Raw genomic sequence first — 16,313 nt, 5'->3', positions numbered from 1 at the left:
CGAAGTCGAGACTAAATTTCAAAATCATAATATGTCCTCTACGCTGGCGGAAAGTAATTGTACAGCGTAGAACAAGAATACCCGACAGTTTTTGATTTTATATTTATTTTATTTATTTATTTATTTATTTATGTATGTATTCATTTTTTGGTTTTGTTTTATTTTCTTTTCTTTACTTTTCTCGAAGATTCGACAATCGCACATACACTCCTCATCTTGCCCATTCAAAACACTCTGCAGGGACTCCTCCTCCCCCCCCCCCCCCCCAACACACAGTTTCATAGTAACTTCCTCCTCCTCCTCCTCCACCTCCTCCTCCTCCTACTACTATCATTACTCCTACTACTACTACAACTACTACTACCACTACTACTATTCTACTATACTACTGCTACTGCTTCTACTACTACTACAACTTCTAAACAACAACAACAATAACAACAACAACTACTACTACTCTACTACTACTACTACTACTACTACTACTACTACTACTTCTACTACTACTACTACTACTACTACACTACTACTATTTAATTTACTATACTACTACTCTATTACAACTACTACATTACTACTACTACTACTACTACTACTACTACTACTACTACTACTACTACTATACTACTATACTACTACTACTATACATTTCTTTTATGTCTTTTATCGTCCATTATTTTCTAGAAATTTCACGTTTCTCACTGGCTCATCATTTCTATCACACCCCCGCTAACGATTCGTTCACACCCCAACCATCGTTGAGTACAGACGATGCAATTTATACTGCATTTCATCTGATTTGTTTTCAACGTTTATTGTTTATTGTTGTGCCGACGGAGGGTTTGTACCCGAAACGCCCATTGTCTGTATTGTTTCCACCGATTCCTCTCCATCATCACTCCTTCGTTAGTATTTTCGGGACCCCATGCTTCAGGCAGCGCCCACCGCTCTCAACTTAGAACAATGCTACACCGTGGATAAGAATCATTTAAGTGCCATCGTTATTTATATTTACTAAAAACATTACACACACACACATTCTCAAACAATTTACACCCCTAAACTTGTCTCACACTATTTTTATTTGTGGGGAAAAAACAACAGCAAAACAAACCAAAAAAAAAACAAAACGATCAAAACAAACACGAAGAAGAAATAGATATGATTTCTGTGCCACTTCGTGTGGACGCATGCGCAGCTGGAAAAGTAACACATTTCTATGACGTGTTGTGGTACGTTTCCGAGGAATCCCCAGTTAAAAATAGATTGACCTCTGTAGTCTGAGACTTCGCAAGCGTAGTCAGAGACTTGATAGTCAGGGACGAAGTCTGACTCCATGAATAGCTTACTTTCCGTAGTCTCGGACTTCCCAAAGTCTTAGACTACAAAGCCTCAGACTTTGCTATAGTCTGAGACTGCCATAGTCCCGCTCATGAATCAGATCCCTGGGGAGCATTATTCTTTCAGAAAATGCAAAAAACATACACATCCAAAATTTTCACCTTCCGACTGATTATGTCATGCACTGACACATATTCCCATTTGTAACTGTGATCACCATTCATTTATCAGAAGACTCATTTAATTAAATTTCATCTTTCTTTTCATATCATCTTAAATAAATCGTTATTTGTTATCTAATTTAACTCTCTCCTTACCAGCTATTTTTAGAATTTCCCCGAAAATTCACTCCCACTCAACACAAGAATAAACTTTTCTTACTCAAACAAAAAAGTAACAAATGAGTTCTACAACACAGTGTTTAGTATTTATAGCTGTAATCAAAGCAATTCTTTAAATTTGGTGATGTACAAGAGAAATCAGAATGAGGAAATTGTAGGTTGCATCGTAACGAATGTGTCGATTTTCCTATGGGTGGTAAGGAGAGGGTTAAAATAACTATGGGTGGTAAGGAGAGGGTTAAAATAACTAGTAAATTCTGGGTGCCTTATTCTTCACATCTTTATTTTATGCATAGTCGAGTTAGCTCTTGAGCGCTCATTTTAGACCATGACAGTCAGTAGCTGCAATGGGTGACAGTGTTCGTGGAAAAAAACAACATAGTCCAGAAGGTATGTCCTTGGGAAAGGCACTGAGTACATATTGACTCGCTTCACTCAGGTGTGGTCGGGTATCTGGTTTTGGGCAATGGTGGATATTCTAGCACTGTGTGAAATGAACATATGGCTCCATGTAGCCTGAGTAGATGGGGGAGTTGGGGGGGGGGGGGGGGAGAGATGAAGCATTGTGAAACGCACACAGCATGCCAAATCATGTTATAAAAATATTCATTTTGAAAACAAAATAGTGTACCCTCCTCTTTCCCTCGATGTGCTTTCGCGAAGAATTGTGAAACTTTGAAAGCACCAGAAATGCACTACAAGCGACGGCTATCAATAAACAAACTCAAACACCCATTTAAAAGAAATAGTTTATTCATGCGCGTCCATAATGAAATAATAGATTCAGAGAGTTCCCGTTATGAAAACAACTCTAGAATGCATACAAAAATACCCCCCCCCCCCCCACAAAAAACACAAAAACAAAAAACAAAAAACAAAACAATACAAAAAAAAAATACAAACTAAGAGAACCCCCTCCCTAAACAAAACAAAAAATAAAGAATTAAATAACAAACGCACAATCCCCCCCCCCCCCTTTCCAAATAAAACAAAAAAAAAGCAATACACAACAACGAAAAACGAAACAAAACAAATGAGTTTAAAAATAACCTCTCCAATCATTCATATAATATGAAGCCTTGGCGACCACGTGATCCAACAATGTTTACAATTTGTTATGGATATTGATCAGAGGCCTCGGTTTTCAATAATTGCTTTAGACCACATCGTCCAATTTGTTCAAATTTAATGATTTAAATGTCAAGGCGCAAACAATGCTACACTTAAGGCATGGGAGTAATTGGATTCAATAGTCTGATGTCACGTTGCCAGCAACGGCCGCCATCTATTTGGTTCTATACAAAGAAAATCGGTACTTTTTATTCTTCATGCTGGCTAGAACTTTTCATATGTCTTGTGATTAGAATGTGTAAAAGTCAAAACATGATCAGATTCATAATGGTTTTTTTTTTTTTCTGGATATGCTATTATGCTCGTCGGAGAAATATTTCATAAGGGCGTCCGTCATTGTTCCGATAGTTTAGAGCCAGTTACTAAGTTACTATGCGTCATTACGAGGGAAGTGACGTTACGACTGATGAAGCGTTTTGACATTTTTTTATAGATAGCATGAAGTTGACGTCACTCGGGTCATTGTTATTGTTTGTTGTTTTTTTTTTTTTGCCATCCACGTTTATGAGTAATTCTCACTAAACTGTATTAATCAGACTATAAAGGTTCAAGGTTCCACATAGTTTTGTGTGTTGGTCCGTTATACTTCCGGATGGCAATGTTGTGAGCTTCTAAGCCAAGCGCATACCATCTATACTAGGCAGGTCAAATAGTTCATGACACAGTTCCAGCGTATTATTATTTGATCATATTTATTAGCAAATGCGATATTTGGGCTGGTGGTATATAGGCTTCAACCGTCGTGACGTCACTTCCCTCGTAATGACGTATGGTCACTTAGTAACTGATTCTAAACTATCGGAACAATGGCAGACGTCTTTATGAATTACTTCTCCGACGAGCACAAAAGTGTATCCAGAGGAGAAACACTTTATAATCATGTTTTGACTTGTATACATTCTGATCACATGACATATGAAAAAGTTCTAGCCAGCATGAAGAATAAAAAGTACCGATATTCTTTGTTTAGAACCAAACTGTTCGTTGGTGTGCGGACGTGACATCAGACTATTGAATCCTACTGTATTGGGAAAGATTGGTTAAAGTTTGTTTTTTTTCTTTAAAGTCTAAGATTAAGATACAAGAAGGCGTGGTGGTCGCGTGGTTAAGATTGCACTGTGAGCCAGAAAGTCTTGTGTTCGAGGCTTGCTTCAGGCATTTTTCTTGGTTTGTTTTTATTGGGCAAGATTAATATACCCGATTCGCTCACTTTGGACAACATGGGTTATCCCTGTTTGCATCAGATGTTCGTTTGATGGATCATCTGTTGTTCTTTACGGAATGCATAGGTGACGACAGCAAATGATGCCGCAAAAGTGATTAAATGAATAATAAATTAAGGAATTAATTCGAATACAAAACTCACTCATCTCAAATTTATAAAAGTAGATACTGCATACACCATTTTCTCCACATACAACCTTCCACCAACCCACAAACGCACACACACACACACACACACACACAAACAGACACACAAAGAGACTCACACATAGATACATGCACACAAACCAGAGCCCTCGAGAGATAGTTCGAAGATGACGTCACTCATGCCTTTGTTATTGTTTTTTGCCATCCGCGTTTATGAGTACTTCTCACTAAACTGTCGGTACCAGACTATAAACGTTCATGGATACACACAGTTTTGTGTGTTGGTCCGTTATACTTCCGGATGGCAATGTTATGAGCTTCTTAGCCAAGCGCATACTATCCATACAGGTCTCTAGTTTGCTATTACACACAAACGCATAGATGTAAGCACAGTGTGAATGATATGAGTACGACAATAAACATGCGATTGCTGCTTTTTACATTACACCGTAGGTATCTAATAGATAGTATGCGCTTGGCTAAGAAGCTCATAATATTGCCATCCGGAAGTATAACGGACCAACACACAAAACTGTGCGTATCCATGAACGTTTATAGTAGGGTTAATAGAGTTCAGTGAGCATTACTCATAAACGCGGATGGCAAAAAACAATAACAAAGACCCGAGTGACGTCATCTTCGAACTATCTATATATACTTCCGGATGGCAATATTATGAGCTTCTTAGCCAAGCGCATACTATCTATACCGTCGGTATCTAATAATATTGTAACACCCCAGGCCACCCCCCCCCCTCCCCCTTTATCATCACACCCGTCTATGTTATGATGCAAATACATCGACTCATCTTCTTCTTAGCCTTATTGCAGTGGGGGGGGGGGGGGGGGGGGGGGGGGGGGGACATTCGTAACGTTGACTGGCCCAGACAAAATCAAAACAACCGACCAGTTATGTCTATACCTTCTTTTCTTAGTTTCCCATGGGAAGTATGTTTATCTATAGATAGTATGCGCTTGGCTAAGAAGCTCACAACATTGCCATCCGGAAGTATAACGGACCAACACACAAACTCTGTGTAACCATGAATGTTTATAGTCTGGTTAATATAGTTTAGTGAGAACAACTCACAAACGCGGATGGCAAAAACAATAACAAAGGCCTGAGTGACGTCATCTGCATACTATCTATAGGGAATGAGATTAGCGGAAGAGTAGCGTCCCTTGATTGGACGTCACCTTACAGAGAGAACGTCAAAATGGTTTTGCGAATGGTACTCTCTCGTCCTTTGGTGAGAAGTTGCCAGGCTTTGATACCAGTAAGAGGAGACACTGGGTAGCTGCGAATCGGCTTCGGTCGAGGAGCTGCCTAACGGCCGGTGCGTTACATCAGTGGGGTCTAACTTCCTGTCCTTTATGTCCACGCTGTGGACAAGAACCCGAAACGGCAGAGCATCTAGTCGAAAGGTGTGTTGTGACGATGCTACCAGGCGGGTTCGCGACGGTGCACGAATGCGGACCGGACTTTGCTGATTGGGTCGATCGTCATAACATAATAGTGTGAACCATAAGAAGCTGCTGCTCGTCCTTGCTTTCGGTGAAGTGTCTCATGCCGCTTTCACCGGAAGCGAGGACGAGAGAGACGCATGCGCACAACCAACATGACGTTCTCTCTCTAATAGCTTTTCCGCCGGTGACGTCCAATCAAGGGACGCTACTCTCCCGCTAATCTCATCCCTACATTAGGTGTACAAGGAACATAATAGTAATAATAGCAAACAGATGTGAGTGACGCATGCATCGTAATGTAGGAGGCAAGATGAGTACATTTTCGGAGAAGATACAAAAACATAGTAAATATCAACTCACCAGCTTTGCTTGGTTTCTAGACTTCCATCTGTGTAAAGCAGCACGTTTGCAATTTGATTTTTGTTTCTTGTTTCTCGGCATCTTGGAAATGAACTTTTTATCAAAACAAAACAAGGAAAACACAATGTAGAATGTAAATTGCAGACGACATCGAAATCGGAAGAAGCGTGGTGAATTCTTATAATTTTAGCTTTGTTTACCTGAACTATGACCTCACTTGGCCAATGGAATTGCTTCGTTCTGTCGGCTCGGTGTCGGGAGTTTCCGGTTGACCAATCGGATGCCACGAAAATACGAGTCAAGGGTCATGACCTAACCTCGATGCCATGAAAAGTGTGTAGTAATATGTGACTTTCTTTCATCATGTGTTACCCAATCATGCTTCAATCCTGTAGTTTTGTATGCATTTCAGTATCATAGCCGAGGTGTAAAGGAAAATATCGATACCAAATTTGTACTGAAAAAATTGAGCTTTATATAGCGCAATATCCACAAAATGTGCTCAAAGCGCTTTACAAGGGGTCCCTGGTCAACAGAAACATTTAACATGTAGGACGGGACATGCCGCCTGTTAGGCGATATTACAATTTTTCGGACAAAGACAACGCTGTTAACGGCCAGGTACTCATTTTACACCTGAGTACGGTGAGAGAATGTGAGTAGAGAGCCTTTTCCAAGGACTCAACTATGCGTCGAACGCGAGGCTCGAACTCAGGACCTTCCGATCCGAAAGCGAGTGTCATACCACAAGACCACATAGCCGCACTGATATCATCTATTTTTATGGTTCTAAAGCCCTCTGATCTGGGTGTAATACTGGCATCTCTGGGGTTAATATATGATGTTTTGCAGACGATCGCTCCTAAATAGAATACAATTTCAACACGCTTGTTTTCTATTGATTCCTAAAAGAGAATAGTGGACCTTATCAAATAGCTAAAAATCTCAATATCGATATTTTGAGGCCAAAAACGATTTCCAGGAGGCGTGTATTTCATTGGCTATTTCCAAAGTACAGTGACACCAAATTTGGTAACTCTATGTCAATAAACATCAAACCCTTAGGGTTTTGAAGTATATTACCTTTGAAATATTCAAAATCCAAGATGGCGGCGTTTCCATGGCAACCATATTTAGAAAATCGAAATTCTGGAAATCTTTTCTCTAATTTGAACATACTGATCACGAATATCAAGTTAAAAAAAAGAATAATTTGATGACTATGGAAAATGACTCTCAAAACGCGCCCTCCTCGATTTGTTTTCTTTTGTGGCCAAAGACTGGCATTTTGATGTCATTTTTTGGTCAGTGTCAGGCTATAACTTTACGATGGCTACGGTGTGACTCCCCTCTTTTTGAGTCACCTGGTCCTCCAGGTTGGGGGTTGTCGAAGGGTTAACACCCCTTTCCGTAAAACTAAAACCGTTACAGAAACGTAGACGGACAAATCAAATCCTTTTTTTTTAGCTTGGGCGACCGAAGAGTTTCTGCAATGATAGAAGTTTTGAGGGACAACAGACAAAGCCGAAAGGACTCTGCTGACCCGATGACGTCTTCGCCAAACAAGCAGCTTCGAATTGCGTCGTAAAAAAGCTGATTATATATAGAGAGAAGTGATAAGACATGGAACGAGATCAAAATGTTAGGTCACGATAGAAAAGGATGGAAACTGTTTGTCTGTGGCCTATACTCTGACCCAGGGTGAAAAAGGCAATGATGATGGTGATGATGATGATGATGATGATGATGATGATGATGATGATGATGATGATGATGATGATAATATTGTAAGCAGTAAAAATAATTACGTATTATAAATTTCAAGTGACGTGCAGATTAAATAATTGGAAAGATATAGATATATATTAAAGTGTAGTCAAGAACTTTTTAAAAATTCAATATGGGGTTGCGTAGCTTAGTGGTACGGTCCATGCTTCCTACCCGAAAGGTACCGAGTTCAATCACCCGCCGTTGCGTTGTGTGGCCTTGAGCAAGTCACATCGCCCTAGCTAACTTTGCGGCGCTGCTCTGCGGCTGACGCCTGGGTTATTCCAGTCTTCCCTTGAAATAGACCCGAAAGACAAATTTCCCCTTGGGGATGAATAAAGGGAATTTTATTCTATTTTAATTTTAAAACAAGATGACAAACTCAGGTTCTGCAAAATGAGTACAAAACTTATACCTTTATATACGTTTATATTTGCTACATTCAAAACTCAATATTTTCAGAGAAAATTCGATTTATTTCTCTCACCCACTTGGTCTCAGAATTAGACTGAGTTGCACACTAGAGACTTTCAACAGATCGGCAGCAGCCTCTTATGGTTCACACTACTATGTTATGACGATCGACCCAATCAGCAAAGTCCGGTCCGCACTCGTGCACCGTCGCGAACTCGCCCGGTAACATCGTCACAACACACCGTTCAACTAGATGCTCCGCCGTTAAATCACGCGGCAGCAGCTTCTTATGGTTCACACTATTATGTTATGACGATCGACCCAATCAGCAAAGTCCGGTCCGCATTCGTGCACCGTAGCGAACCCGCCTGGTAGCATCGTCACAACACACCTCTCGACAAGATGCTCTGCCGTCTCGGGTTCTTGCCCACAGCGTGGACATATTGGACAGGAAGTTAGACCCACCGATGTAACGCACTTGCCGTTAGGCAGCTCCTCGACCGAAGCCGATTCGCAGCTACCCAGTGTCTCCTCTTACTGGTATCAAAGCCTGGCAACTTCTCACCAAGCTTAGAGGAGTGTAGGTCCCGCCCCCACGAGGGATTGAATTCGTCCAAACCGACTTCCATCTCGTATGTGCAGCTCTGTCCGTAGTCAGGGATTCTGCGTACAAGTGTTGCCGGGACTTATTTCGGCTCGAAACGGGGGCACCGTCCATTATCCGCATGAGAGGGGTATCCCCATTCCCTCTCTTTTTGATCTTACTCAGCCAGTTTCCCGTAATGGTCTCCCTCCGGACATCGGGGGCTGGATCGCTGCCATTATCGGGCCCCATTCTCCACGCGGCAAATTATGATCCTGAACAGGTCTTGTAGAACAGTTAGTTATTCCATTTCAAACTTACAGATCGCCTGCTAAGCGCCCTTATCATGACAGTTGAACCCTTGGTTGATCTGATCGTAGCCATCGTTTTCTATAGATAGTTCGAAGATGGCGTCACTCAAGCCTTTGTTGTTGTTTTTTGCCATCCGCGTTTGAGAGTTGTTCTCACTAAACTGTATTAACCAGACTATAAAAGTTCATGGTTACACAGAGTTTGTGTGTTGGTCCGTTATACTTCCGGATGGCAATGTTGTGAACTCCTTGGCCAAGCGCATACTATCTATAGCCTGACGCTAAAACCATCTAGGACTATAATTTGACGTCATTATTTAGGTTTGTGCAGGGCCTAGTAGTTGTCGTTAGTAGAGCTCAAGGAGACAAGTTATCATTGGTTGAACTATTGAATACAACTCACGATTTGTTTTCTTTTGTAGCCAAAGACTGGCATTTTGACGTAAGGTTTTGGTCAGTGTCAGGCTATAGATAGTATGCGCTTGGCTAAGAATTTCACAACATTGCCATCCGGATTATAACTGGCAAACACACAAAACTATGTGTAACCATGAACTTTTATAGTCTGGTTAATACAGTTCAATGAGCATTACTCATAAACGCGGATGGCAAAAAACAATAACAAAGACCTGAGTGACGTCATCTTTGATCCCTCTATAAGTTAACGATGGCGACGATCTGATACACCGTCTGTATTACTCACATATATACAAGTCTACAGTCAGAATTGGCGATTACAGGTAGCCATCGGTCAATGACCGCAATCATTGACTTTTCTCATCTGAAGATACCACACACTCTTTTTAGCGACACCCCATGCTGTGTATTTAAACAAATATAATATATGACCCTTCGATTTGTAACGGTATTATATCGGTGTCAATTGGACCCCGAAACGTGACTTTAGAATTACGATAGTAAATACCAATTTTTGAGCTTTTGCATTGTGAGAAATTATCTTCATTCACTAAAATAACAAATCGAAACTAACCCCAAGTTTCATGTTTTTGTCAATAAATTCAATTTTTTGCACCCAAGTCACCCCGACATAATACCGTTTAGGGACGGTGGGTCACATTATAAGTGTTCAGAAACCAATATAATTCCCAAATATTGAACGTGTACCTGTTTAACTACAACAACAACGTGAACTGAAAATTCTTCACAATTGAGCAGTTTTAATGTTAAGTTGTACCATCTACAATATTTTGATGCTGGAAATCATGACACACTTACACACAAAACAAAAACACAAAAAAACAAAACAAAACAAAACAATTACAACACACTCAATTTATCACATCCAGTCGTCGAAGTCACAAACATTCAAATACACATCCCAGTATTTATTGACGATGTACGCGTCACAATAATAACACCAGGCTATAGATAGAATACGCTTGGCTAAGAAGCTCATAACATTGCCATCCGGAAGTATAACGGACCAACACACAAAACTGTCTGTGTCCATGAACGTTTATAGTCGGTATAATACAGTTCAGTGAGCATTACTCATAAACGCGGATGGAAAAAAACAATAACAAAGACATGAGTGACGTCATCTTCGAACTATCTCTGAACTCTATTGACCCGACTATAAACGTTCATGGATACACACAGTTTTGTGTGTTGGTCCGTTATACTTCCGGATGGCAATGTTATGATCTTCTAAGCAAAGCGCATACTATCTATAGATAGTTCGAAGATGACGTCACTCAGGTCTTTGTTATTGTTTTTTTCCATCAGCGTTTGTGAGTAATTCTCACTGAACTGTATTAACCAGACTATAAAGTTCACGGTTACACATATTTTGTGTGTTGGCCCGTTATACTTCCGGGTGGCAATGTTATGAGCTTCTTCGCCAACCGCATACTATCTATACGAAAACAAATAATACAAAAAAAAAAAAAACACGAGAGAGTCGAGTAGAATTTGACGATATCGAGCACCAATCACTACCATGTTATCAAGAGAGCACAACCCGTGTTTCATATGTGTAACTATCGACAGGGATAAAAACACATAATTGCCCTTGGAAATCAATGTAATGATATAGATAGACACAGTCAGATAAAACTTACACAACAGAAGAGCGAGCGTGAAGCTTTTAAGATTCGGAGTGAGCAGTGAGCACCGTGTTGATGGTATGCGTTTAGGTAAAATAATCATAACATCCGCCAGCCGGATATAAGGTACCATCGATACACAAAGCTACTGATTGATAGAATTTAGCGAGAACTATTCATTAAAATGGCTGTCTAAAAAACAAAAACAAAGGGCAGAGTGACGTCAATAGCGTTTAATCTATGTATAGATAGAATAAAGTTGACGTCACTCGGGTCTTGGTTAATGTTTTTTGCCATCCGCGTTTATGAGTAAATCTCATTAAACTGTATAAACCAGACTATAAACGTTCATGGTTGCACACAATTTTGTGTGTTGGTCCGTTATACTTCCGGATGGCAATGTTTTGAGCTTCTTAGCCAAGCGCATACTATCTATAAGGTACCGATACACAAAACTATGTGTATCTTTAAACGTTTATAGATAGTCTGATTGATAGAATTTAGCGAGAACTATTCATTAACATTAAGAACCGCAGAGAACAATTAACGTGGATGTTTAGCCGCTATATAAATTCATTATTTACTCAATTACTACTAAATTACTAAAAATGGCTGTCTAAAAAACAAAAACATGGAGCAGATTGACGTCAATTTCGTTCAATCTATCTATAGCCTGAATGACATACGAATAGATAGACAATGACGCACTGTAAGAAGATTCATCTGAGACCCTTTGGTTCAAAATCGTCTTTAAATACTTGGGATTTTATATGGAAAAAATAAAAATATAGAGCTTTTATACAGCGCATTATCCACTAAACGTGCTCAAAGCGCTCTACAAAGGGTCCTGTCCAACAACAACACGTAACATGTAGAACGAGACATGACGCCTGTTAGGCGATATTACAATATATTCCGACAAAGACAATGCTGTTAACGGCCAGGTACTCATTTTACACCTGAGTACGGTAAAAGAATGTGAGTAAAGAGGCTTTTCCAAGGACTCAACTATGCGCCGAGCGAGGCTCGAGCCCAGGACCCTCCGATCCGAAAGCGAGGGTCATACCACTAGACCAGAATATCCACTAAACGTGTTCAAAGCGCGTTACACAGGGTCCTCGAACAACAGCAACACATAGCATAAAGAACGAGACATGACGCCCGTTGGGCGATATGACAATTTTTCCGACAGAGACAACGATGTTAACGGCCAGGTTAGCAGGTACTCATTTTACTCCTGAGTACGGTGACATAATGTGAGTTAAGATGAAGCATTCATCTTAATAACGCCACTACCACATTATCTCATTCGTCTGTAGTGTTTTATTCATCCTGTTTTGTTGATAAAGGGGAAACCCGAAACGTCCATTTTATCTGTTTTCGTACATTAAATTGAAGCTTACATTTAATTTCACATTGTTATTCATTTTGTTCTCATGTCAAGATAAGTTTAGGGATTATCACACTGAATGATATAGATTTAATACTCTTCAACAGTCATGACGTCACTTCCCTCGTAATGACGCATGGTAACTTAGTAACTGGCTCTAAGCTATAGGAACAATGGCGGACGCCCTTATTAAATATTTCTCCGGCGAGCATAAAAGAATATCCAGAGGGGGGAAAAAAACATAAATCTGATCATGTTTTGACTTTTACACATTCTGATCACAAGACATATGAAAAGTTCTAGCCAGCATGAAGAATAAAAAAGTACCGATTTTCTTTGTTTAGAACCACGATGGCCCCCGTTGCTGGGCGACGTGACATCAGACTATTGAATCCAATTGGAAGTTGAAGAGGAGTTGATGACAGAATGAGACGATTAACGAATCAGGATCGCCGATAGCTGAACATGATGTCGCATCCAAAACGCATTCCTTTCATGTTTCCTTTTTGGCAATTGAACTCAATAGCAACGAGCAGCTTGGTTCTAAACAAAGAAAATCGGTACTTTTTATTCTTCATGCTGGCTAGAACTTTTTTACATGTCATGGGATCAGAATGTACGTATAAAAGTCAAAACATGATCAGATTTATAATGTTTTTCTCATCGGGATACATTTTTATGCTCGTCAGAGAAGTATTTCATTAAGGCGTCCGCCATTCATTGTTCCGATAGTTTAGAACCAGTTACTAAGTTCCTATGCGTCATTTTGAGGGAAGTGACGTCGTCACGACTGTTGAATCCTATAGATAGTTTGAAGTTGACGTCGCTTAGGTCTTTGTTATTGTTTTTTGCCATCCGCGTTTATGAGTAATTCTCACTGAACTGTATTAACCCGACTATAAACGATAAAGGTTACACACAGTTTTGTGTGTTGGTCCGTTATACTTCCGGATGGCAATGTTGTGAACTACTTAGCCAAGCGCACACTATCTATTTCGTCTGTGTTATACTCCCACCTCTTACCATTAATTCATTGATTAATAATTATGAAATGAATCCATTCATAATATCAATTGGGATATTCAAGTGGTCGATTCAGCGACTCTAAACTAGTTTATTGTTTATTATTGTCTGTTCTCTCTTTCAATTTTTCATTTTAGTTGTTGTCTCAATAGTAACTATTGATTATAATGTGTGTTTGTGTGTGTGTATGTGTGTGTGTGGATGTGTGTGTTTATGTGTGTATGTGTGTATGTGTGTGTATGTGTGTGTGTGGCTGTGTTTGTGTGTGTGCGTGTGTGTGTATGTGTATGTGTACGTGTGTGTGTATCCACTTACCAGCCAAGGTGATAATAACTCCCTATTGTCTACAATTCAAACAAGAATGACATTTAAAACACCGTGATCAATAATTGAATTTTTCACCCACAATAAATATTATGTCATTTTATGACAAAAGACCTTTTGATATTTTGGCCGAAAAACTACGTGGACACATTATGACACATTATGACACATTATGACACATTATGACACATTATGACACATTGTGTTTCATACATCGATAGATTAAAATATCTCAAGCACGATAAATGTGTGACCAATCGTTTAAAAACGGTATTGTGTTGTATTTTTAAAAAATAAGCTTTATTATACCGCAATATCCACTAAAGGTGCTCAAAACGCTTTACAAGGGGTCCCTGACTAACAGCAACATGCAACATGTAGAACGAATCATGACGCCTGTTAGGCGATATTACACTTTTTTTTTCTTACAGAGACAACGCCGTCAACGGCCAGGTACTCATTTTACACATGAGTACGGTGAGAGAATGTGAATAAAGAGTCTTTTTCAAGGACTCAACTATGCGCCGAGCGAGAGGCTCGAACCATAGACCTTCCGATCCGAAAGCGATCCACAAGACCACATAGCCGCACAATGTATGTATTAAGCCTAATGTATAAAATTAGACTTGGCCTTTTAATTTACAAAGATTGAGTTATAATTAATGCCTTCATTGGGAAGACTGTTCTTCATTTATAGATAGTTCGAAGATGACGCCACGCATGCCTTTGTTTTTGTTTTTGCCATCCGCGTTTGTGAGTTGTTCTCACTAAACTGTATTAACCAGACTATAAACGTTCATGGTTACACAGAGTTTGTGTGTTGGTCCGTTATACTTCCGGATGGCAATGTTGTGAACTCCTTGGCCTAGCGCATTCTATCTATATATAGTATGCAGATGACGTCACTCAGGCCTTTGTTATTGTTTTTGCCATCCGCGTTTGTGAGTTGTTCTCACTAAACTGTATTAACCTGACTATAAACGTTTATGGTTACACAGAGTTTGTGTGTTGGTCCTTTATACTTCCGGATGGCAATGTTGTGAACTTCTTGGCCAAGCGCATTCTATCTATATAAATAAGTAAATAAATTAGATAAATAAATAAATAAATAATAATAATAATAATAATAATAATACTAATAATAATAATAATAATAATAATAATAATAATAATAATAATAATAATAATAATAATATAATAATAATAATAATAATAATAATAATAATAATAATAATAATAAATATAATTAATTTTCTAATTCGGACCATTTCTGCTTAACACTCAATTCTAATTTTTTTGTGGACCAGTAAGTAAATAGGTATGTAAGTAAGAAAGTAAGCGTGTAAGTAATAATGATAATAATGATAATGATATTACTACTACTACAACTTCTACTACTACTTCTTCTTCTACTACTACTACTACTACTACTACTACTACTACTACTACTACTACTACTACTACTACTACTACAACTACTACTACTACTACTACTACTACTACTACTACTACTACTACTACTACTTCTACTACTACTACCACTACTACTACTAATAATAATATTAATGTTAAAGATGATGATGATGATGATGATGATGATGATGATGATGATGATGATGATGATGATGATGATGATGATGATGATGATGATGACGATAACGTTTTATATTTATATAACGCTAATGCCATTGATAAAACAGCTCTAGGCGTACAACATTCATTGATATAAAACCTCATTCTGTCAACACGAACAAGTCCGGGGTTTGTATCCCGCCCTGAGTGGCGCAAAGTTGAGTCATTGGAAAAGGCTACTTACGGTTTCTCTCACATTCTCTCACCAAACCTAGATGTAAAACAAGTACCTGGACGTTAACAGGGTTGTCTCTGTCGGAAAAAAGTTCAATATCGCCTTTCATAAATCATGTCTCATCCTAAATGTTAAGTGTTGCTGTCGACCAGGCAAAATCACTTGTAGCTCAGTTGGTAGAGCACTCGTTTCACACGCATAGGGACCGAGATCGATTCCGGGTGCAGTCGTGATTTTTTTCTGACCCCCCCCCCCCCCAACCCTCCCTGTCTACCCAGCAGCTGGGTCTGTTAGATCTGCATGACGGAAAGTACATTGCGATAGACTAGCGTCCTATCAACAGGGTAGCAAGCAATTAGAAACCGGAATAAACTCCGGCACCATTGGCCTCATGTCTCTGAAGGACTAGTTTACTGTAGATAGTTCGAAGATGACGTCACTCAGGTCTTTGTTATGGTTTTTGACATCCGCGTTTATGAGTGATTCTCACTAAACTGTATTAACCAGACTATAAACGTTCATGGTTACACACAGTTTTGTGTGTTGGTCCGTTATACTTCCGGATGGCAATGTTATGAGCTTCAAAGCTAAGCGCATACTATCTATAGATAGTTCGAA

The 16,313-nt window shown here is 39.3% G+C and overlaps 1 protein-coding gene across 1 annotated transcript in view; it reads left to right on the top strand.

Moving 5' to 3' along the window:
- Positions 1-16,313, top strand: part of LOC144974014 (prolyl 4-hydroxylase subunit alpha-2-like) — a 26,584-nt gene that overhangs the window by 3,643 nt on the left and 6,628 nt on the right. The window lies entirely within an intron of this gene.

The sequence above is a fragment of the Berghia stephanieae genome, chromosome 5 (assembly GCF_034508935.2).
Source record: "Berghia stephanieae isolate SIO BIC M18660-M18661 chromosome 5, UCSD_Bste_1.3, whole genome shotgun sequence".
NCBI classification, from domain to species: domain Eukaryota; kingdom Metazoa; phylum Mollusca; class Gastropoda; order Nudibranchia; family Aeolidiidae; genus Berghia; species Berghia stephanieae.
This window is presented reverse-complemented; position numbering and strand designations above follow the sequence as displayed.